At 44.5% G+C, this 24,217-nt stretch overlaps 1 protein-coding gene and 1 pseudogene across 4 annotated transcripts in view; one reads left to right on the top strand and one right to left on the bottom strand.

Annotated features, from left to right (window-relative positions):
• Positions 1 to 24,217, top strand: part of LOC133361284 (zinc finger protein 239-like) — an 807,570-nt gene that overhangs the window by 164,040 nt on the left and 619,313 nt on the right. The gene's annotated exons all lie outside the window — the stretch shown is intronic.
• LOC133361346 (zinc finger protein 208-like) overlaps positions 1 to 24,217 on the bottom strand; it is a 129,804-nt pseudogene that overhangs the window by 39,972 nt on the left and 65,615 nt on the right.

Raw genomic sequence — 24,217 nt, 5'->3', positions numbered from 1 at the left:
CCTGATCCTGCACCTTCCGTTTCACATATCACACCCTTGGTTCGCACGTCCATATTACATACATACATGTTACATACATGCATGTACCATGTTACATACATACATGTTACATGCATACATGTTACATGCACATATACTAACTCGAACAGAAATGTTACATGCATGCATGTTACATACTTACGACCGTAGTGTGATTGGAAGAGGACCACGGAGTGATTCGAATAATTGGAATGCGATTAGAATATCACACTTCAATGTAGGTTGTTCTAATCTATAACACTAGTTAATAATGTTATTGTATAGCGTTATAATGTATAGCTCATAGGTTATATTTCTAGAGTTCACAAATTTAGAGTTTACTATAACACTAGTTTCAGTAATTTGTAGATTCTTCAAATGTATATGTGAATGTTTTTAAGTTACCATTGTTGAAGTTCATAATGTTAAAGTTCACAGTGTGAGAATTTACAATGTGAGAGTATATCCAAGAGGTCGATCGATGGCGTTGGTCTGGTAGGTTGGTGTCACGGGACACCAACATGCTGCCGATATAACAGTAACAAAAGCAACTACAGCAGCTACGAAACCATTCGATGGCAAAGCAGCGACTTCTTCTTCAATCTGAGAGTTTGTGGCCGTGCCCTGTTCTCGTGGGACCCGACACGGATTTGGAAATAATTGCTATGATCATGTCTGAGCTGAGATGAGCGACTAATGTTTACTTTGTTTAATTATAACTGTGTGTAGGTTAGTGCCATCGGGGCTCAGTGAATACTACTCATGAATGAACTCATACTTCTTTCGGATATAAATTTGAAATCGTGTTTGTAGAACAAGTCGCCTACCTTTTTCTAGACGAATTGTTATCTTCAAGTGCGTCCGTAAATATACTGCTAAAATACACAGCATAGGGAAGGCTGCCTTGTTGGGGAGATGTAGTTTGGCTAAGGCGCTGTAGGCATGTGATGACACGGATTCTGAAACATTGGAGTTAAACACTCGCTGCTTGGCCCCGTCGACAGCAGGGAAGGCTGTCATATACCGCCCCATTTACGAGTTGGCTGTATGATGTGTATAGTTGAAGGTGCTAGGTGTTGTCTTCTTCTAACAGATACTAACGTGCGTGTGTTGTCTGTTTTTAGGATTTGTCCATTGATGTTGTTCTTTTCATTGCGGCGTTTTTTTGTTGAGTTCTGTCACTTGAGTGTTGCAGTTTGTTTAAGAATTCGTCACGTGAGCGTGCTGTTTTGCTTGTGGGAATTTCGCTTTTTCACAATTTGTGATTGTTATAATAATTGTAACGATTCATAATCTCATGAGTTTATAATGGGTTTGTGCGTGATTGTTATACGACCACACTGTGATTCTAAAGATATTATAATACCTTACCTCCGTTTATATGGTTATAAATTAAAACACTAGTTTGTAATCGTTTACTGTTTAGTGTTATCGTTTATAGTATTACAGTTTACATGTTATAGTGTACAGTTTATCCCCGGCACACTTCGGGATTAGGGACTGTTACGTTGATGAACGATTAACTACGGGGACCTTTCCCCTCAAGGAACACGTGTTAATCGGGTAGACAGCCAAGATGCTGCCGGTTAAGGGCACACTTGTGTGACGGAGATCCTCCACCTGAAATTATCTTAACATGTTTTTGCTAGGAACATTATAAAATAAAGACCGGACAAACATTTGTTAAAAATACGTTTTTATTCATCTGCAATCATTTTTACGTCAAAACTCGAAGGGAATATTTATTATGTCCTATGTTCACACATTTCCAGTACAATGCAAACCATTTCCGTTCCAGGAATACCAAAGCGTTAAAGTATCATTCCCCATGATTTCCTTATTAGTTCACCACATTTGTTCACTCTGCGTCTATGTTGAAGTCAAGGCCATATATACAACGAACGCGTCATCAATGTACATCCTGAAATCGACTATCTAAAGTCGATTATTACCAACCAAAAAAAACTTTATACTTGAAAAAAAACCTTTTAAAATGTTGAGTAAAGATCTAACTACAGACGCATTTCAACTTTAGCTCAACAGGAACACTTAACGACTACAATTGAACAGTCTCACAACCAGTGCTCATCACACCACTTCGGCAAGTAATCCGATAACATTACAAACCACCACTGTGCACGCCAATAAACTCTCACAAAAACTGTAAAACTAAAATGGTCAAAATTACACACAAAAGTTATCGATACGGCTTAATAGATATAACCACATGACGTAATTTTTTTCAGTCACCCCGAGCTCTCTGGTTGACTGTCGAGCCACTCCATTACATCCAGCCATCTCTCGGGATCCAACTGCATGGGATCGAAGGTGGAAACTTCTTCAGGACTCATTGCAGCACCTTGAATTTCAGCTTTTGATTTCAGTTTCCATTCATTGTGGACATTCTGATGCCTTTTAAGATGTGACGACTGTGAAAATGCCTTCCCACACACAGGGCACAAGAATGGCTTCTCGCCCGTGTGTGTTTTCTTATGATCTTGTAGAGTTGATGACCGTGCAAATGCCTTCCCACACACAGGGCACAAGAATGGCTTCTCGCCCGTGTGTGTTCTCTGATGAGTTTGAAGAGTTGATGAGTCTGCAAATGTCTTCCCACACACAGGGCATAGGAATGGCTTCTCGCCCGTGTGTGTTCTCTGATGACTATGAAGATGTGATGACTGTGAAAATGTCTTCCCACACACAGAGCACAAGAATGGCTTCTCGCCCGTGTGTGTTCTCTGATGACTCTGAAGATGTGATGAGTTTGCAAATTTCTTCCCACACACAGGGCACAGGCATGGCTTTTCGCCCGTGTGTGTTCTCTGATGACTCTGAAGATGTGATGACTGTGCAAATGTCTTCCCACACACAGAGCACAGGAATGGCTTCTCGCCCGTGTGTGTTCTCTGGTGTCTCTGAAGATTTGATGACCGTGCAAATGCCTTCCCACACACAGAACACAGGAATGGCTTCTCACCCGTGTGTGTTCTCTGGTGTCTCTTAAGACTTGATGACCTTGAAAATGCCTTCCCACACACAGAGCAATTGAATTGTTCCTTGCCCCCGTGTGCGTGGGGCTGTGGAGAGCGTCTTTGCTCCATGTGAGCGTAGTAACAGCAGCGGTGTTATCGAGTCAAAAGTACGCTATCGGTCGCAAGGATGTTTAGCGTCGAGTTTTGGATTTTGTTAACTGCTAAAACAAGAACGACGCTCGCGTCTAACCGAGACGCAAAAAAATCCCGTAAATTTGACGACGGTCACGTTTAAGATTTTATCCGCGAAAATAGATACTTACTTGGAGATTCACGATATATATCGGTGTCTGAAACCCGTCTGAAGATGTCGCCACGAACTCTGCCGACGCAAAGTCGCCTGACTGTCGACACAGCAATTGTGCTCGCCAGACTGCGTTGTCTCGCGGTTGAAGGGCGATCAGCAGAGCGACGAGTCGAGCGTCCAACCTCATCAAGTTCCCTCTCGAAATGGCATTGAGCTCTGCTTCTGAGCCGCCTTATAACTCCCCCCCTAGGATCCAATCCTTTGTCTTTCAGGATATTTGCATTCGATTGTTAATTTTGGAAGGTACAATCCGCATGTTTATTAACATACCGAAGAGTAATGTGCCCATTGTGCTTCATGCATGAATATGTAAGTGCATCTCAGTGTGTAATTGTGCGCTTATTTTGAATAAATGGAAAAACTTTGTCCTCGATTTAAAGTGAATGCAGAGAAATTAGCATGTAACTTTAGAAAAGGAAGAGAGCGGCCTTCTCGACGAGGGAGTGAAACCCAATAGGTAATATTCTTTTACAGCGTTACAATGGATAGGTTGTAGTTCATAGGTTATATTATGTTTCACTATGAAAGAGCTTAACATGTGAGAGTATACAATATCACAGTTGATCAAATGCGACGATCAAGGGCGTCAATCGGGTGAGTTTGATCAGAGGCTTTAATCAAAGGCGTCATCCCATCACGGAACACCACCTCCCTGCGTATATCACAACAACAGAAGCAACTACAGCAGCAACAACAGTAGCGACAACAACAAGGGCGACGCAGCTACTTCCGATTCTGCTGCCCAGCTGTTTGCAGTCGGGACCTGCTCTCGCAGGACCCCACACGTCTTTGGAAATGATTGCGATGATCATGTCTGAGCTGAGAATTAAGTCACTCAAGATTACTTTGTTTAACCATATCTTTAGGTAGGTTAGTGTCATGAGGGCTGTGTGAATACTACTCATGAATGAAATCACACTCCTGTATGACCAACATTGTACTAATTTTGGTTGATCGAGTAGAACAAGGCACGTGCCACGTCCAGACAAATTCTTCTCAACAACAGTGTCATTTAATATGATGCTAAAATAAATGTTAACACTGGATTAAACGTGCACCTCTTAACCCCTCCCTCGCATTTACGACAAATGATGTGCATTTGCACATAACATACATTCAAGCACAATAAAATGCTAATACGACCATGTCCTGGAAACCATGGCAAGGTCATCCCATGAGGACTGCCTGGATGAAAACCAGCATGGAAGGGGCCCATTGTGGGGCCGGCTATGCTAATGACATAATCCTGTGTGTGTGTGATGTGAGGTCTCCTGGCAGCAGTCATTCTCCGCTGTGGTCCTGGCATCTGCTGCTCAGCTTCATTCCCCAGTTGTGGTCCCAGTGGCACCGTCTCTCTGGGGAACCGTGTGGTGTGTGTAGCGAGTATCACGGGGTGGGCGGGTAGTGTGGTGATAGTGGTCACGGTTGGCACCGATGCACGACCACCGCCACCACCCCTACTGGGCGGTGGACCTGCCACCACAAAGCAGCACGTGGCGGAGGAGTGAGGCGATCGCTCTCGCCACGCGAGCGAGGCCCCCTCGCTTCCTCTTATTTTCGTGCATCTCCACCTGCACCTCTTCCGTTTTCTCCTCCGTCTCATCCTCCTCCATCCCCTCTTCTTCATCCTTCTCCACCATCTTCTCCTCCGCTAGCACCATCTCTTCCTCCTTCATCTCCTCCTCACCTTCCGGCACCACCATCTCCACCACCGTCTTCTCTTCCTCCTCCACCACCATTGTTTCCCCTTTGTCCGTCGTCTCCATGACCTCCACCACGACCATCTGTTCATCCTTTGTTGTCTCCTTGTCCTCCATCTCCGTATTGTCTTTCTCCTCTCCCTCCGTGTTCTCCTCCATTGTCACCATCACAATCTCGTCCTCCTTTGCCTTCTCTTCCTCCGTCTCTACTTCATCCTCCATCTCCTTCACCTCTTCCTTCGTCTCCTTCTCCACAACCTCTGTCTTCACTTCAAAGGCCTGGACGAGTGAGGAGGAGGGCTGAGCTGGCTCAGATCTGTGAAGAGACAACACGACACCGTTCTAGATTTGAAGCTTTCGTGACTGCAATGATTCATATTCTTAGGTTTTTTCGGTAAAGTCACGTAGGTAAAAAAACATTAAAAAGTAAAATAAAATAACATAAAAAATAAAAATCACGACGTTTCGGAGGCAACACAAGCTTCCGTCTTCAGGTGGAACCGTCACAGCCACGACAGCTGTATCAGGTAAATGAGAGATTGCAGAAGCTGCCACTTCGTTTATATAATGGTTGGAGAAGGTGGTGGGGCAAGGGCCGCATACTTTTATTAATATGGTAAGGTGAGGCTTACGACTAAGAATAGACTGCATATCAAAGGCTGAGCCTTTGTTATGGAGAGGTGCGGTTTGTGACTCAACCTGTAACAGGGAGACCACCACTAGACATGGTAAAACTGATGGTTGTCTGTCAAACACGACACCGTTCCACCTTGCTGCTACGGCAGACATCGCCATCTCCCCATCGTCCGTGGGTGGAATGTGTGGCGGATTAATTCGAGCTGAATAGAAACAGCAATAACGACATGGCCAGTGAGTGTGCTTAGTATTGGTGCTGTCATTCTCATGGCGCCAGGCTATCCTTGAGATAGGTGCAGCTGTGTCTCACACAGACTGCTGTAGTATCACAGTAGTGGGTGGCGTTGCTGTGCAAATTTAGCTGAATAATTTGAAGTGACATTTTTTTGGTTCTTTCGGTAAAGTCATGTAGGTATAAAATAAAATAAATTAAATCACAACGTTTCGATTGTAACACAAGCAATCATCATCAGGTGGGAAAACCACAGCAAGAAACGTTCTTGCAATAACGACATGGCCATCGAAACGTCGTGATTTAATTTAATTTATTTTATTTCATACCTACGTGAATTTACCGATATAACCAAAGAATATGGATCCCTGTAGTCACTAAAACTTCAAATCTAGATTGAACATATTCTATATGTATATTCTAATTGACCCCTTGCACATAATGTCCTAAGCATTTCAAATGGCATCGATAGAGATCCTGAACGTCCACTGTGACGGAATGGGTGTGGATCTGTGTGGTCAATGCGGCAGCAATAATAGCCAAGGCGGGAAGCAAGATCTGAACTGTAATGGTGAAGAATGAGTGCACGAAAATTTGGTCGCTTCAACACATCCACGATTTAAAAAAAGTGTCCGTCAGTGATTTGTGGTCGAGAGAGCCACCTCCTTTGACGTCGAAGGCATCTCAGAGTGCGCATTGCATGCGATGAGCCTCTCGCATCTCTCATCTCATCGCGTTTTAAATTGGACACCCCTCTCAGTGGTAGCTGTCGCTGTGCATTACAAGGCGAATTGGCAGCTGGCCTGGCAACAGGCGATAGACAGCGAAAATCTCACGGTGGATGGAGGGTTACATGGTGAAGATATGCCCACTTTGTTATGTGGTCTAACCAAGAAACCAGTTATGAAAAATAAATCTGTCCACAGTATAGTAGAATGTACACGTGGGGTTTGCAATGTCTGTGAATTTTGAGAGCACGACAGGGCTTGAGCACCTGTGCATCACAGCAACATTGACCTGGGTTTGATTTCCACGTTTGGCCACATTCTCCGTGTGGATTATGCAGCCACCTGTTCTGGGAAGGTTCTGCAGCTTTCTCCCTGTTACTAAACCCACACAAGCAATGCAAATTGTTAAATTTGGATCGCAAACAGTAGCAACTTTCTTGAAAAATGCGAGCAAACTTGGCAGGATCCTCCTGAAAAAAAGTCTTGAGACCGAGTAAGGCTGATGCTGCGTGAGAAGCATGGCAATAAATAACAAAAATAACCGCACAGGGCGCACACGCAGAGTGGTTTACCGTGGCTCAGCGACTCCGAAGTTTGCTTTGTCTTCTTGGAAGCCCTCTTCTCCAAAGCTCGGAGCAATTGGGCCCCACACAGGATTGGAGGACGTGGTGGTGGTGGTGGCGGTGGCAGTGGCGGCGGTGGTAGCGGCAGTGGTGGTGGCAGTGGTAGTGGTGGTGCTGCTGGTGGTATCGGTCTGGAGCCATTGTCGCTTGATCTTGGCGAGGCGCTCCTCCTCCTCGAGGCGCTTTAGCTCCACAAGACGCTTCTCCTCCATCAAGTGCTCCTCCTCCTCCTCTTGACGCTTCACCTCAACGAGGCGCTTCTCCTGCATGAGACGTTTCTCCTCGAGGAGCTTCACCTTGCGAAAGCGCCTCTCCTCAAGTCGCTTATTTTTTTTCTCAAGACGCTTCAGCTCTATGAGACGCTTCACCTCAAAGAGGCGATTCTCCTCCATGAGGCGCTTCTCTTCCTCGACTCGCTGCACCTCAATGAGGCGCTGCTCCTCGACAAGGCGCTTCTCTTCTTCCACCCGCTTCTCCTCCATGAGGCGATTCTCTTCCTTGACCCGCGTCACTTCTATGAGGCGCTTCTCTTCCTCTAGATGCTTTTCCTTGAGACGCTTCACCTCGCGAAGGCGCTTTTCCTCCATGAAGCGCGTTTCTTCAAGGAGGCGCTTTTCCATGACGCGTTTTACGTCGTTGAGGATATTATTTCGAAGGCACTTCTGCTCCGTTTGGTGCTTCACCTTGGCGAGGCGCTTCACCTCATTAGGTCGCTTCTCTTCCATTGTGCATTTCTCCTTCGCAAGGTGCTTGTCCTCCTGGAGACGCTTCACTCCGCTGAAGTTCTTCACCTCCCCAATGCTCCTCTGTTCACGCGAAGATAAGCACATGACCATTCAGACATGCGCACTCAGGACACAATATATTCTCGCAGGCACACAAACATGGACGGGCACATAGACAAACAAAAATGCATACTGGCACATCTATGTACGGATGAAAACATGCACATTAACTCATGGCATGAGGTGATGATGGAGGGATGGAGTGATGGTGTTGGGAGATGGTGTTGTGATACGGAGAGGTGAAATTGTGGAATGTTCTGGAGAGACGGTGCCTTGTGATGGTATTGACGCTTTATGAGGCTCTATGCTATTGTATTGATTCTCGAATTGAAGCTTTCGTGACTGCAAGGAATCATACTCACGTCTGTGACTTTACCGAAAAAACCTAAGAGTATATTGTATTGAGTTGGTGGTGGTGTGGTGTGATGAGAAAGGTGATGTGAAGAGATTGTGTGGTGATGTGAGGTGTAGCGATGTTTTGGTGCAATGGTGTGGGAGTGTGGAGAGAATGTGGTGTTTGACTCCCATAGACCCCATACACACCTTTGGGGAACGATTCTCATAGCTTTGGCCTGGGAAAGGGTCCACTTCATCCATAATGTCCCCCCACGTGGTCGACTGGCGCCATGACTCCCGGGCTACGGAAAACAAAATTAATTCAAAGGACGAGTAATGTATTAGAGAACGAAGCACGTGGATATTCACACAACTAATTCTGAGATTCTTGTAATTACCTCTTAACACATAACATGACCTGCTGTTGAGAAACATTAGTCACATGGCAGTAAAACATTACAAGTCATATTTTTGTAAGCATGTTGAGATCATCAATTTCATAAAGTTGAGACCCCAATTTAAACCAATATGGCTGAAACGCAGTTCTAAATCCATGCTGTCTGCCACCCTTGACCGTTTACCTCTTCCCATCACCACCAAGCCACATCCACTAAAAATAATTAACCAGGGAGCTGCCTTCTCTGCATAAAAGCCACTTGATACAGGTAACTGGGACTTACCATCATAGTCCTCCAAGATGTCAGCCCACTTGCGTTGTCTGTCCATGTTGTTGGGAAGCAGTAGTTTCTGTTTGATGTTGGAGGGCCTGGGGAGGTTGTAAAAACGTTCAGATTTAGCAACCTTTTGAATCACTCATCTTCTCAATTATTACATATTTGACCACTCGCTGTACCAATCAAATCACTTTCGTGCCGTTTGTTTTACAAGTCCACTCACTCGCTTGTTTGCCCACTCACGCGTGCGTCAGATCACTCACTCATCCACCCACGCGAACATGTTTATTCCAACTGCCTATTGCATTAAACATAATCGCCAGAAATAACCGTGATGTTTAACCTCTAATCCAAACAAGCATGTTGATGCACAGCCCATTTGTATTAATCTACTGCTTGATAAAGGCCCCCCTATGTCTTGTAGGTCATTGGGGTCAAATGACCATACTTAAATCATTTGTTATAACCCGAGAATGACGTCGTAGGTCACGTGATGTCAGAGGTACCGCCCATGTGGCTGTGACATCACAGATAGGAGACGTCTATGGCAGCAGCTCGGGTCTGAACTAAAAGGTAGACTCCTCCCCCGTGTTGGATAACATTCAATACATGTAATGCAGGGCACAATTATGCAGGCAATCAGAACACAATAATTATAGACATGTTAATCATATTATATGAGATTTAAACAGGTTAGTTATGAACGTTTTAAATGTTAACTTGCTTTGGGTCTAAACAATGACAGTAACAGCAACATATCAGAGCATGCCAAGTAATCTAACTAATAGTCCTAATTTGGTTGCAGAAAATCCAAATAGCAACATACACAAAAATAATGAAGCTTTAGTTTGTAGTCAAAACGTGCAATAAAAATAAACAACACACATCGTCAACAGGGACGCTCACGATAATTGTTTTTTTTACCCTTCTATCTGGCAACAAAACTGACACCTTTTTACAAGGAGTCATGTTTGCATAGACCGCAATACCTGCAGTCATAATACAAACAAAAGAACATAACTCTGATAATGTGCACTGTCCTTGAAGTTGATTGGTCCACACCCGAGACAGCTTTCCTTAGAGCCTAGTCTCACATGGGTTGGACCTGATGACGCCAAAAGGCGCACTGTAAAAAGGTGTCAGTTTTGTTGCCAGATAGAAGGGTAAAAAACAATTATCATATTTTTACTGGCAAATGAGGTTCCCATAGGGACGCTCACCTCGTTGACGATTCGCTCTGCAAAGGCTTCTGCTGCTGCTCACTCGTGCGCATTCCTCTCGACTGCGGGTGGAGGCGTGGCTATGACGTAACAGAGGTGACGTCACTACAGCGAGGCTCCGCCCCCACGCGCTTGGCGGGCGCACCACGTGGTGCAGTGCGGGTGGTGTGCGTCACTGGAAACAGCAGAGCCCTCTGTTCGACATTAAACATTTGCCCCCTCGCTTTGTGCTGTCTTTGATGTCGCCGTTACTGCGGCGAGGACTGAAGCGATGCCTGGCCATCAGGCCTGGCATATACCTAGGCCTCAGGCTTCATACTGTTTCGTAGTTATTTTTTGTTTAATAGGAATTATTAACTTGCATTTCATTAATTACATTTCAAGCGTATAAACACCATCCCATTGGTTTATTTACTTTTAAATTCAGGTTTTTTATTAAGAGTTTTTGGTCTGTAGTTATATTTAAGTGAGTGAGGTGGTTGTACTAAGTGTGAATTTGAGTTCCATGTAAATTATTATTGTGTAAAGGATTTGTCTGTGTGCACCTATCCTGGCAGTGGTAATATGGGCTTTTTATGATTAAGTTGTTAATGAGATTGTTTATTTGTGTGTGTCTGTTATCTATGTCTGTGTCAGGTTACATATCTATGTTTGTAGCTGTGTGTATTTGTTAATTTATGATGGGTGGTGATGATGCTGTTTCTTGATAATGGATGGTGGTGATGATGATGGGTGGTGATTATGAAGGGTGGTAATGATGATGGTTGGTGATGATAATGTGTAGTGATTATGATGGGTGGTAGTAATGATCATGGGTGGTGGTAATGATTGGTGAGGTTATGATGATGGGTGGTGATGATGATGGGTTGTTGTGATTATGGGTGTTGATGATGATGGATGATTGGTGGTGGTTATGATGAATGTTGGTTGTGATGGTTGGGTGGTGGTGGTGGTGACGATGGTTGGTGATGGTGAGTTGATAGTGATAATGATGATTGGTGATGATAATGGGTGTTGATGCTGATGATTATGGGTGGTGATGAGTAAATGAGCCACCACCCAATACATAACAGCAACAGAAGTAACTACAGCAGCAACAATAACAGCAGCAGCAACAACACATTTTGAGGGCGACGCAACTACTTCTGATTCTGCTGTTTCTGCTGCTCGACTATTTGTAGCCAGGCCCTGCTCTCGCGGGACCCCACAAATCTTTGGAAATGATTGCGATGATCATGTCTGAGCTGAGAATTAAGTGACTAAACGTTACTTTGTTTAACCATGACTGTGTGTAGGTTAGTATCTGGGGGCTCAGCGAATACTATTCATGAAAGAACTCGCACTCCTTTATGACCGACATTGTACTAATTTTGGTTGATCGAGACGAACAAGGCACGTGCAGACGAACTTTTATTTCCAATATTGTCCTTAAATTTGATGCTAAAATAAACGTTAACACTGGATTAAACATGCACCTCTTAACCTCTGCCTCGCATTTACGACTAACAATTTGCATTTACACTTAACATACAGTCAAGCACAGTAAAATGCGAATACGACAATATTGTTATTCTAGGAATTTGAATTCGATTCTAACCCTGCACCCCACCCCAGTTTGCATATCCAACCCCCGGTTCGATGGAACGTTCGCTTTACATACATATGAGCAGAGTGCGATTATAATACTTCTAATGAGATTTGAATACCGTACCTCCGTTTATGGTGTAATGAATTAGAAAACCAGTTTATAGTCATTTAATGTTGAGTGATATCGTTTATAATGATACAGCTGAAGTCATAGAGGTGAAACGGCTGCAGTGTGTATGAATACAGATAGGGCGTCGCCGTTGGTTCGTCCACCCATCCCGCCTCAAGACTTGTCCGTCCCCACCCAGACGGCTCATCCCCATGTCCTGTACAGCCCAAGTCTGGTGTGTCCGACGTGGTGGGGCGCTCGGCAAGGGAAACCGTACTCCAAAGGAAATGTGTTCTGCCGCCCACAGTTTCTGAGCCCCTGATGCCCGGGGTGCCTCACGGATCCGCCACGTTCGAGGTACCGGTGCCTGGAGCCTGGTCATATTCTTCAAAAGAAGTCAGGGACCTGCCTAATCCTTCAAGGCTGTGGTGCGAGCCCTTGACGCCCCGAAATGCACAAGATTTCACCATGGGCGCGGGACGGGCGTCGAGAACCAGGTCAAAATGCGCAAGGTTGTGCTTGTAGGCTCCACGCCCAATATCAATACTGTATATTATTAATTCTGACCTTACTCCCTCCCTTTGATGCTGCTAATCCTGCATAATGCACGGGCATAATGACTTTAAACCCCTCGCCAAACCTCCTACGCATTTCACAAGTAGTGCTAATCGCATATCTGCATTTCCCATAAATATGCTAAAATCCTCTTGATATGCAAATTATTTTGTCAAGACGCTCTTCGCTCCTCCATCGCAGCATAAAGAGTCGCTCCAAGCCTGGAGCGTGACATACAGACTCCGTCTACTTGACGGACCTGTTCTCCACCTGAGGACGGCTGCTTGCGTTGTGGCCGAAACGTCGTGAGAATTATTTTATTATGTTTTATTTTTATTATTTTATTACTTCCCTTCTACGTGACTTTACCGAAAGAACCAAGAAGATGTATATTGCTATTCGGTTCCATTGAGATGGAACATTCTACCAGCAGTGGGCAGCTTGATTCTAATACGACCGTGTTGCGATTTTAATAATTTTGATGCGATTCTAAATCTGGCACCACCCAGGCCGAATTTACGACTCCCGATGTACATCTACATTTAACATACATTCTAGCTCAGTGTAATTCTAATACGACCATAGTGTTATTCTAATCATTTTAATCCGATCATAATCCTGCACCCCCCCGTTCGCATATCCGACCACCGGTTCGCATGTCCAAAGGCCATAGATGCATATTACATACGTACATACGAGCACAGTTCGCTTGCACGTACACTATTATACACGAAATTCTCAGTTTTTTTTTTTAAATGAACGTATGTTTTTCAAATCATATGAAATGCAATTATGTTATAATATGTGATTGTTATACACTTTATCTGTTTACATAGCGTATATAGCTATTCGATTAAATTAACATGACATTAATCCAACAGTGGACAGTTTAATTCTAATACGACTACAGTGGGATTTTAATCATTGTAATGAGGTTCAAATCTTGCATATCCTACCCCCGGTTCGCATTCACTTAACATTTATTTTGTTAAAAACTAATAATACCGTACCTCTGTTTTTGGTGTTATAAATGATGAAACTAGTTAATAGATTATTTATTTTAACTATTTTTGTTATCGTTGATAGTGTTACAGTTCACATGTCATACTTGATGATTAGGGACCGTAACGTTACGAATACATTTATAATGGGAACCTTTCCCCTCCAGGGACACATGTTAGTGGAGAGACAGCCAAGATGCTGCCGGTTAAGGGCAGATTTGTGTGACGAAGATCCTCCACCTAAAACTCGCTTAAAACACGTTTTTGCTATAAACATTATAAAATAAATAAACGGACACACATTTGTTAAAATACGTTTCTATTCATCTGCAATCACTTTTACGTCAAAACTCGAATGGAATATTTATTATGTCATATGTTCAAACAGTTACAGTACAATGCAAACCATATCCGTTCCAGGAATACCAACGCGTTAAAGTATCATTACCCATGATGCCCTTATTAGTTCACCACGTTTGTTCACTGCTCGTCTATGTTGAAGTCAAGGCCATATATCCAACGAACGCGTCATCAATGTACATCCTGAAATCTAAAGTCGATTAATAAAAAGAGCTATATACTTGAAAACTAAAACGTTTAAAATGTTGAGTAAAGATGTACCTACAGACGCTTTCCAAATTTAGCTCAACAGGAACACTTAACGACTACAATTGAACCCTCTCACAACCAGTGCTCATCACACCACTTCGGCAAGTAATCCGATAACATTACAAACCACAACTGGGCACGCCATTAAACTCTCACAAAAACTGTAAAACAAAAATGGTCCAAATAACACACAAAAGTACTCGATACGGATTAAAAGGTATAACCACATGAGATAATATTTTGTCAGTCACCCCGAGCTCTCTGGTTGACTCTCGAGCCACTCCATTACATCCAGCCATCTCTCGGGATCCAACTGCATGGGATCGAAGGTGGAAACTTCTTCAGGACTCATTGCAGCACCTTGAATTTCAGCTTTTGATTTTAGTTTCCTATCATTGTGGACCTTCTGATGCCTGTTCATGGTTGATGACCGTGCAAATGCCTCCCCACAAACAGAGCACGGGAATGGCTTCTCGCCCGTGTGTGTTCTCTGGTGACTCTGAAGATGTGATGAGTTTGTAAATGTATTCCCACACACAGGGCACAGGAATGGCTTCTCGCCCGTGTGTGTTCTCTGATGAGTTTGAAGAGTTGACGACTGTGCAAATGTCTTCCCACACACAGAGCAAAGGAATGGCTTCTCGCCCGTGTGTGTTCTCTGATGAGTTTGAAGAGTTGATGCCTGTGCAAATATCTTCCCACATACAGGGCACAGGAATGGCTTCTCGCCCGTGTGTGTTTTCTGGTGACTCTGAAGAGTTGATGACCGTGCAAATGCCTTCCCACACACAGAGCACGGGAATTGCTTCTCGCCAGTGTGTGTTCTCTGGTGTCTCTGAAGATGTGATGGCCATGAAAATGTCTTCCCACACACAGAGCAATTGAATGGCTTCTTGCCTCCGTGTGCGTGGGGCTGTGGAGAGCGTCTCTGCTCCATGTGAGCGTAGTAACAGCAGCGGTGTTATCGAGTCAAAAGTACGCTATCGGCAAGGATGTTTAGCGTTGAGTTTTGGATTTTGTTAAGTTCTGAAACAAGAACGAGTTTATCCGCGAAAATAGACACTTACTTGGAGATTCACGGTATATCGATGTCTGGAACCCGTCTGAAGATGTCGCCACGAACTCTCCCGACGCAAAGTCGCCTAACTGTCGACACAGCAATTGTGCTTGCCAGGCTGCGTTGTCTCGCGGTTGAAGGGCGATCAGCAGAGCGACGAGTCGAGCGTCCAACCTCATCAAGTTCCCTCTCGAAATGGCATTGAGCTCTGCTTCTGAGCCGCCTTATAACTCCCCCCCTAGGATCCAATCCTTTGTCTTTCAGGATATTTGCATTCGATTGTTAATTTTGGAAGGTACAATCCGCATGTCTATTAACATACCGAAGAGTATTGTGCCCATTGTGCTTCATGCATGAATATGTAAGTGCATCTCAGTGTGTAATTGTGCCCTTATTTTGAATAAATGGAAAAACTTTGTCCTCGATTTAAAGTGAATGCAGAGAAATTAGCATGTAACTTTATAAAAGAAAGAGAGCGGCCTTCTCGACGAGGGAGTGAAACCCAATAGGTAATATTCTTTTACAGCGTTACAATGGATAGGTTGTAGTTCATAGGTTATAATATTATGTTTCACTATGATAGAGCTTAACATGTGAGAGTATACAATATCAGAGTTGATAAAATGCGACGATCAAGGGCGTCAATCGGGTGAGTTTGAACAGAGGCTTTAATCAAAGGCGTCATCCCATCACGGAACACCACCTCCCTGCGTTTATTACAGCAACAGAAGCAACTACAGCAGCAACAACAGCAGCAACATCACATTTCGAGGGCAACGCAGCTACTTCCGATTCTGCTGCCCAGCTGTTTGTAGTCGGGACCTGCTCTCGCAGGACCCCACACGTCTTTGGAAATGATTGCGATGATCATGTCTGAGCTCAGAATTAAGTCACTCAAGATTACTTTTTTAACCATAACTTTAGGTAGGTTAGTGTCATCGGGGCTCTGTGAATACTACTCATGAATGAAATCACACTCCTGTATGACCGACATTGTACTAATTTTGGTTGATCGAGTAGAACAAGGCACATAACATGTCCAGACGAATTCTTATCAACAACAGTGTCCTTAAATATGATGCTAAAATAAATGTTAACACTGGATTAAACGTGCACCTCTTAACCCCTCCCTCGCATTTACGACTAACAATTTGCATTTGCACATAACATACATTCAAGTACAGTAATTTGCTAAAACGACCAAATTGTCATTCTAAAATTTGAATGCCATTCTTACCCTCGACCCCCACAGTTCACATATCCGACCGTCGTTTCGAGTGAACGGACAATTAACAAACATGTGTAGAGTTCCATTATAATACTTCAAATGAAATTAAAATACCGTACCTCCGTTTATGGTGGTATAAATTATAAAACCAGTTGGTAGCTTTTTTGTCGTTTAATGTTTAGTGTTATTGTTTATAGTGTTATCAATTTACGTGTTTTTAAGTACAGGTGATTCCCGGTATACTTCGGTATTCTGGACCTGAACGTTGCACCGTCTCTCTGGGGACCCGTGTGGTGTGTGTAGCGAGTATCACGGGGTGGGCGGGTAGTGTGGTGATAGTGGTCACGGTTGGCACCGATGCACGACCACCGCCACCACCCCTACTGGGCGGTGGACCTGCCACCACAAAGCAGCACGCGGCGGAGGAGTGAGGCGATCGCTCTCGCCACGCGAGCGAGGCCCCCTCGCTTCCTCTTCTTTTCGTGCATTTCCACCTGCACCTCTTCCGTTTTCTCCTCCGTCTCGTCCTCCTCCATCCCCTCTTCTTCATCCTCCACCACCATCTCCTCTACCTCCTCCTCCTCTTACTGCGCCACCTCCATCTTCTCCATCTTCTTCTCCTCCGCTAGCACCATCTCTTCCTCCTTCATCTCCTCCTCAACTTCCGGCACCACCATCTCCACCACCGTCTTCTCTTCCTCCTCCACCACCATTGTTTCCCCTTTGTCCGTCGTCTTCACGTCCTCCACCACGACCATCTGTTCATCCTTTGTTGTCTCCTTGTCCTCCATCTCTGTATTGTCTTTCTCCTCTCCCTCCGTGTTCTCCTCCATTGTCACCATCACAATCTCGTCCTCCTTTGCCTTCTCTTCCTCCGATATCTCCTCCTCTGTCTCTACCTCATCCTCCATCATCTCCTCCTTCACCTCTTTCTTCGTCTCCTTCTCCACAACCTCTGTCTTCACTTCAAAGGCCTGGACGAGTGAGGAGGAGGGCTGAGCTGGCTCAGATCTGCGAAGAGACAACACGACACCGTTCTAGATTTGAAGCTTTCGTGACTGCAATGATTCATATTCTTAGGTTTTTTCGGTAAAGTCACGTAGGTAAAAAAACATTAAAAAGTAAAATAAAATAACATAAAAAATTAAAATCACGACGTTTCGGAGGCAACACAAGCTTCCGTCTTCAGGTGGTACCGTCACAGCCACGACAGTTGTATCAAGTAAATGAGAGATTTCAGAAGCTACCACTCCGTTTATATACTGGTTGGAGAAGGCGGTGGGGCAAGGGCCGCATACGTTTATTAATATGGTAAGGTGAGGCTTAAGACTAAAAATAGACTGCATATTCTTAGTCTTGACTCAACCTGTAACAGGGAGACCACCACTAGACATGGTAAAACTGTGATGGTTGTCAAACACGACACCGTTCCACCTTGCTGCTACGGGAGACATCGCCATCTAATAATAATAATAATAATAGTTCAATTTGTAACGCGCGTAGTGGCCGCAGCTCAGAGGCGCGGAGCCAAGCTCAGAGTCTCTCAAAAGCATGATTGTAGAGGTGAGTTTTTAAGTGTCTCTTGAAGGAGGCGATTGAGGCGATGCTGCGAATGTGCAGAGGGATATCGTTCCAGACTGTTGGGGCTGCCACCGAGAAACGGCGCATAGACACGATGACCATCCTGGATCTTGGTATCGAGAGGAGGTCGTGAGTCGCGCTGCGCAGGTATCTGCCGTGTGCTGAGCTGCAAGTTGTCAATAATGAAGAAAGGTACGGCGGGCAGGCGGATATGAAGGCATCGTCCGTGGGTGGAATGTGTGGCGGATTAATTCGAGCTGAATAGAAACAGCAATAACGACATGGCCAGTGAGTGTGCTTAGTATTGGTGCTGTCATTCTCATGGCGCCAGGCTATCCTTGAGATAGGTGCAGCTGTGTCTCACACAGACTGCTGTAGTTTCACAGTAGTGGGTGGCGTTGCTCTGCAAATTTAGCTGAATAATTTGAAGTGACATTTTTTTGTTTTTTTCTGTAAAGTCACGTAGGTATAAAATATAATGAATAAAGCCACAACGTTTCGATTGCAACACAAGCAATCATCATCAGGTGGGAAAACCACAGCAAGAAACGTTCTTGCAATAACGACATGGCCATCGAAACGTCGTGATTTAATTTAATCTATTTTATTTCATACCTACGTGAATTTACCGATATAACCAAAGAGTATGGATCCCTGTAGTCACGAAAACTTCAAATCTAGATTGACATTTTTCTATTTGTATATTCTAATTGACCCCTTGCACATAATGTCCTAAGCATTTCAAATGGCATCGATAGAGATCCTGAACGTCCACTGTGACGGAATGGGTGTGGATCTGTGTGGTCAATGCAGCAACAATAACAGCCAGGGCGGGAAGCAAGATCTGAACTGTAAGCGGTGAAGAATGAGTGCACGACCATTTGGCCACTTCAACACATCCACGATTTCTAAAAAGTGTCCGACAGTAATTCGTGGTCGAGAGAGCCACCTCCCTTGACGTCGAAGGCATCTCAGAGTGCATTGCATGCGATGAGCCTCTCGCATCTCTCATCTCATCGCGTTTTAAATTGGACACCCCTCTCAGTGGTAGCTGTCGCTGTGCATTACAAGGCGACTTGGCAGCTGGCCTGGAAACAGGCGATAGACAGCGAAAATCTCACAGTGGATGGAGGGTTACATGGTGAAGATATGCCCACTTCGTTATGTGGTCTAACCCAGAAACCAGTTATGAAAAATAAATCTGTCCTCAGTATAGCGGAATGTACACGTGGGGTTTGCAGTGTCTGTGAACTTTGAGAGCGCGACAGAGCTTGAGCACCTGTGCATCACAGCAACATTGACCTGGGTTTGAGTTCCACGTTTGGCCACATTCTCCGTGTGGATTATGCAGCCACCTGTTCTGGGCAGGTTCTGCAGCTTTCTCCCTGATACTGAACCCACACAAGCAATGCAAATCGTTCAATTTGGATCGCAAACAGTAGCAACTTTTTTTTTTCTTCTTCTTGGTTCTTTCGGTAAAGTCAGTGAGAATAATTTTATTATGTTTTATTTTTATTATTTTATTACTTCCCTTCTACGTGACTTTACCGAAAGAACCAAGAAGATGAATCCCTGCAGTCACGAAAGTTTTAAATCAAAAAGTAGCAACTTTCTTGCAAAATGCGAGCAAACTTGGCAGAATCCTCCTGAAAAAAGTCTTGAGACCGAGTAAGGCTGATGCTGCGTGAGAAGCATGGCAATAAATAGCAAAGATAAACACACAGGGCGCACACGCAGAGTGCTTTACCGTGGCTCAATGATTCCGGAGTTTGCTTTATCTTCTTGGAAGCCCTCTTCTCCAAAGCTCGGAGCTATTGGGCCCCACACAGGATTGGAGGACGTGGTGGTGGTGGCGGTGGAGGTGGTGTCAGTGGTAGTGGTAGTGGTGGCGGTGGCGGCGGTGGTTGTGGTGCTGCTGGTGGCAGCGGTCTGGAGCCATTGTCGCTCGATCTTGGCGAGGCGCTGCTCCTCCTCGAGGCGCTTTTGCTCCACAAGACGCTTCTCCTCCATCAAGTGCTCCTCCTCCTCTTGACGCTTCACCTCAACGAGGCGCTTCTCCTGCATGAGACGTTTCTCCTCGAGGAGCTTCACCTTGCGAAAGCGCCTCTCCTCAAGACGCTTCTTCTTCTTCTCGAGACGCTTCAGCGCTATGAGACGCTTCACCTCAAAGAGGCGATTCTCCTCCATTAGGCGCTTCTCTTCCTCGTCCCGCTGCACCTCAATGAGGCGCTGCTCCTCGACAAGGCGCTTCTCTTTTTCCACCCGCTTCTCCTCCATGAGGCGCTTCTCTTCCTCGACCCGCTTCACATCTATGAGGCGCTTCTCTTCCTCCAGATGCTTCTCCTTGAGACGCTTCACCTCGCGAAGGCGCTTCTCCTCCATGAAGCGCGTTTCTTCAAGGAGCCGCTTTTCCATGATCCGTTTCACGTCTTTGAGGATATTATTTCGAAGGCACTTCTGCTCCGTTTGGTGCTTCACCTTGGCGAGGCGCTTCAGCTCATTGGGGCGCTTCTCTTCCATTGTGCATTTCTTCTTCGCACGGCGCTTGTCCTCCTGGAGACGCTTCACTCCGCTGAAATTCTTCACCTCCCCAATGCTCCTCTGTTCACGCGAGGATAAGCACATGACCATTCAGACGTGCACTCAGGACAAAATCCATTCTCGCAGGCACACAAACATGGACGGGCACATAGACAAACAAAAATGCATACTGGCACATCTATGTACGGATGCAAAAATGCACATTTACTCATGCAAACATGCTAGCACACGTATGAATATACACTATCACCTAATGTTATCAAAATACATGTTACATCCTCATATTCTCACAAATTCAATACACGCACTTAATGCAGTGATAGTCTACAACGATTTCATGGCGATTGTTGGCAACAATCATCACGTGCAATAGTTTCCACAGAATGTTCTATTGTAAAGATCTGGATGCCCATAATCTGGACACATTTTATTGCAGCACCCATAATGGGTAACTGGAATGGCAACTTCCAATCAGCTCATAGACATAATTCATGAGATTGCATGATATCATTCTGTCTTCATTGGTAATGAATGGCGACTTCATTTGCCTGCACGAGTGGGATATGGCATGACGTGATGGTGGAGAGATGGAGTGATGGTGTTGGGAGATGGTGTTGTGATACGGAGAGGTGAAATTGTGGAATGTTCTGGAGAGACGGTGCCTTGTGATGGTATTGACGCTTTATGAGGCTCTATGATATTGTATTGATTCTCGATTTGAAGCTTTCGTGACTGCAAGCATTCATACTCACGTATGTCACTTTACCGAAAAAACCTAAGAAAGAGTCACATACGTGACTTTACCGAAAAAACCTAAGAAAGAGTCACGTACATGACTTTACCGAAAAAACTAAGAGTATATTGTATTGAGTTGGTGGTGGTGTAAAGAGATTGTGTGGTGATGTGAGGTGTAGTGATGTTTTGGTGCAATGGTGTGGGAGTGTGGAGAGAATGTGGTGTTTGACTACCATAGACCCCATACACACCTTTGGGGAACGATTTTCATAGCTTTGGCCTGGGAAAGGGTCCACTTCATCCATAATGTCCCCCCACGTGGTCGATTGGCGCCATGACTCCCTGGCTACGGAAAACAAAATTAATTCAAAGGACGAGTCATGTATTAGAGAACGAAGCACGTGGATATTCACACAACTAATTCTGAGATTCTTGTAATTACCTCTTAACACATAACATGACCTACTGTTGAGAAACATTAGTCACATGGCAGTAAAACATTACAAGTCATATTTTTGTAAGCATGTTGAGATCATCAATTTCATAAAGTTGAGACCCCAATTTAACCCAATATGGCTGAAACGCAGCTCTAAATCCATGCTGTCTGCCACACTTGACCGTTTACCTCTTCCCATCACCACCAAGAAAAATAATTAATCAGGGAGCTGCCTCCTCTGCATAAAAGCCACGTGATGCAGGTAACTGTGACTTACCATCATAGTCCTCCAAGATGTCAGCCCACTTGCGTTGTCTGTCCATGTTGTTGGGAAGGAGTAGTTTCTGTTTGATGTTGGAGGGCCTGGGGAGGTTGTAAAAACGCTCAGATTTGGCAACCTTTTGAAACACTCATCCTCTCAATTATTACATATTTGACCACTCGCTGTACCAATCAAATCACTTTCGTGCCGTTTGTTTCACAAGTCCACTCACTCGCTTGTTTGCCCACTCACGCGTGCGTCAGATCGCTCACTCATCCACCCACGCGGACATGTTTATTCCAACTGCCTATTGCATTAAACATAATCGCCAGACATAACCGTGATGTTTAACCTCTAATCCAGACAAGCATGTTGATGCACAGCCCATTTGTATTAATCTACTGCTTGATAAAGGCCCCCCTATGTCTTGTAGGTCATTGGGGTCAAATGACCATACTTAAATCATTTGTTATAACCCGAGAATGACGTCGTAGGTCACGTGATGTCAGAGGTACCGCCCATGTGGCTGTGACATCACAGATAGGAGACGTCTATGGCAGCAGCTAGGGTCTGAACTAAAAGGCAGACTCCTCCCCCGTGTTGGATAACATTCAATACATGTAATGCAGGGCACAATTATGCAGGCAATCAGAACACAATCATTATAGACATGTTAATCATATTATATGAGATTTAAACAGGTTAGTTATGAACGTTTTAAATGTTGACTTGTTTTAGGTCTAAACAATGACAGTAACAGCAACATATCAGAGCATGCCAAGTAACCTAATAGTCCTAATTTGGTTGCAGAAAATCCAAATACCAACATATTCAAAAATAATGAAGCTTTAGTTTGTAGTCAAAACGTGCAGTAAAAATAAACAAAACACATCGTCAACAGGGACGCTCACCTCGTTGACGATTCGCTCTGCAAAGGCTTCTTCTGCTGCTGCTCACTCGTGCGCATTCCTCTCGACTGCGGGTGGAGGCGTGGCTATGACGTAACAGAGGTGACGTCACTACAGCGAGGCTCCGCCCCCACGCGCTTGGCGGGCGTACCACGTGGTGCAGTGCGGGTGGTTGCGTCACCGGAAACAGCAGAGCCCTCGGTTCGACATTAAACATTTGCCCCCTCGCTTTGTGCTGTCTTTGATGTCGCCGTTACTGCGGCGAGGACTGAAGCGATGCCTGGCCATCAGGCCTGGTATATACCTAGGCCTCAGGCTTCATATTTGTTCGTAGTTATTTTTTGTTTAATTGGAATTATTAACTTGCATTTCATTAATTACATTTCAAGCATATAAACACCATCCCATTGGTTTATTTACTTTTAAATTCAGGTTTTTATTAGAGTGTTTGATCTGTAGTTATATTTAAATGAGTGAGGTGGTTGTACTAAGTGTGAATTTGAGTTCCATGTAAATTATAATTGTGTAAAGGATTTGTCTGTGTGCACCTATCCTGGCAGTGGTAATATGGGCTTTTTATAATTAAGTTGTTAATGAGATTGTTTATTTGTGTGTGTCTGTTATCGATGTCTGTGTAAGGTTACATATCTATGTTTGTAGCTGTGTGTGTTTGTTAATTTATGATGGGTGGTGATGATGATATTTCTTGATAATGGATGGTGGTGATGATGATGGGTGGTGATTATGAAGGGTGGTAATGATGATGGTTGGTGATGATAATGTGTAGTGATTATGATGGGTGGTAGTAATGATCATGAGTGGTGGTAATGATTGGTGAGGTTGTGATGATGGGTGGTGATGGTTATGGGTGGTGATGATGATGGGTTGTTGTGATTATGGGTGTTGATGATGATGGATGATTGGTGGTGGTTATGATGAATGTTGGTTGTGATGGTTGGGTGGTGGTGGTGGTGACGATGGTTGGTGATGGTGAGTTGATAGTGATAATGATGATTGGTGATGATAATGGGTGTTGATGCTGATGATTATGGGTGGTGATGAGTAAATGACCCACCACCCAATACATAACAGCAACAGAAGTAACTACAGCAGCAACAATAACAGCAGCAACAACACATTTTGAGGGCAACGCAACTACTTCTGATTCTGCTGTTTCTGCTGCTCGACTATTTGTAGCCAGGCCCTGCTCTCGCGGGACCCAACACGTCTTTGGAAATGATTGCGATGATCATGTCTGAGCTGAGAATGAAGTGACTAATCGTTGCTTTGTTTAACCATAACTGTGTGTAGGTT

Source organism: Lethenteron reissneri, chromosome 72, assembly GCF_015708825.2.
Source record: "Lethenteron reissneri isolate LAM-NWPU_2019-01 chromosome 72, ASM1570882v1, whole genome shotgun sequence".
Lineage (NCBI taxonomy): Eukaryota > Metazoa > Chordata > Hyperoartia > Petromyzontiformes > Petromyzontidae > Lethenteron > Lethenteron reissneri.
This window is presented reverse-complemented; position numbering and strand designations above follow the sequence as displayed.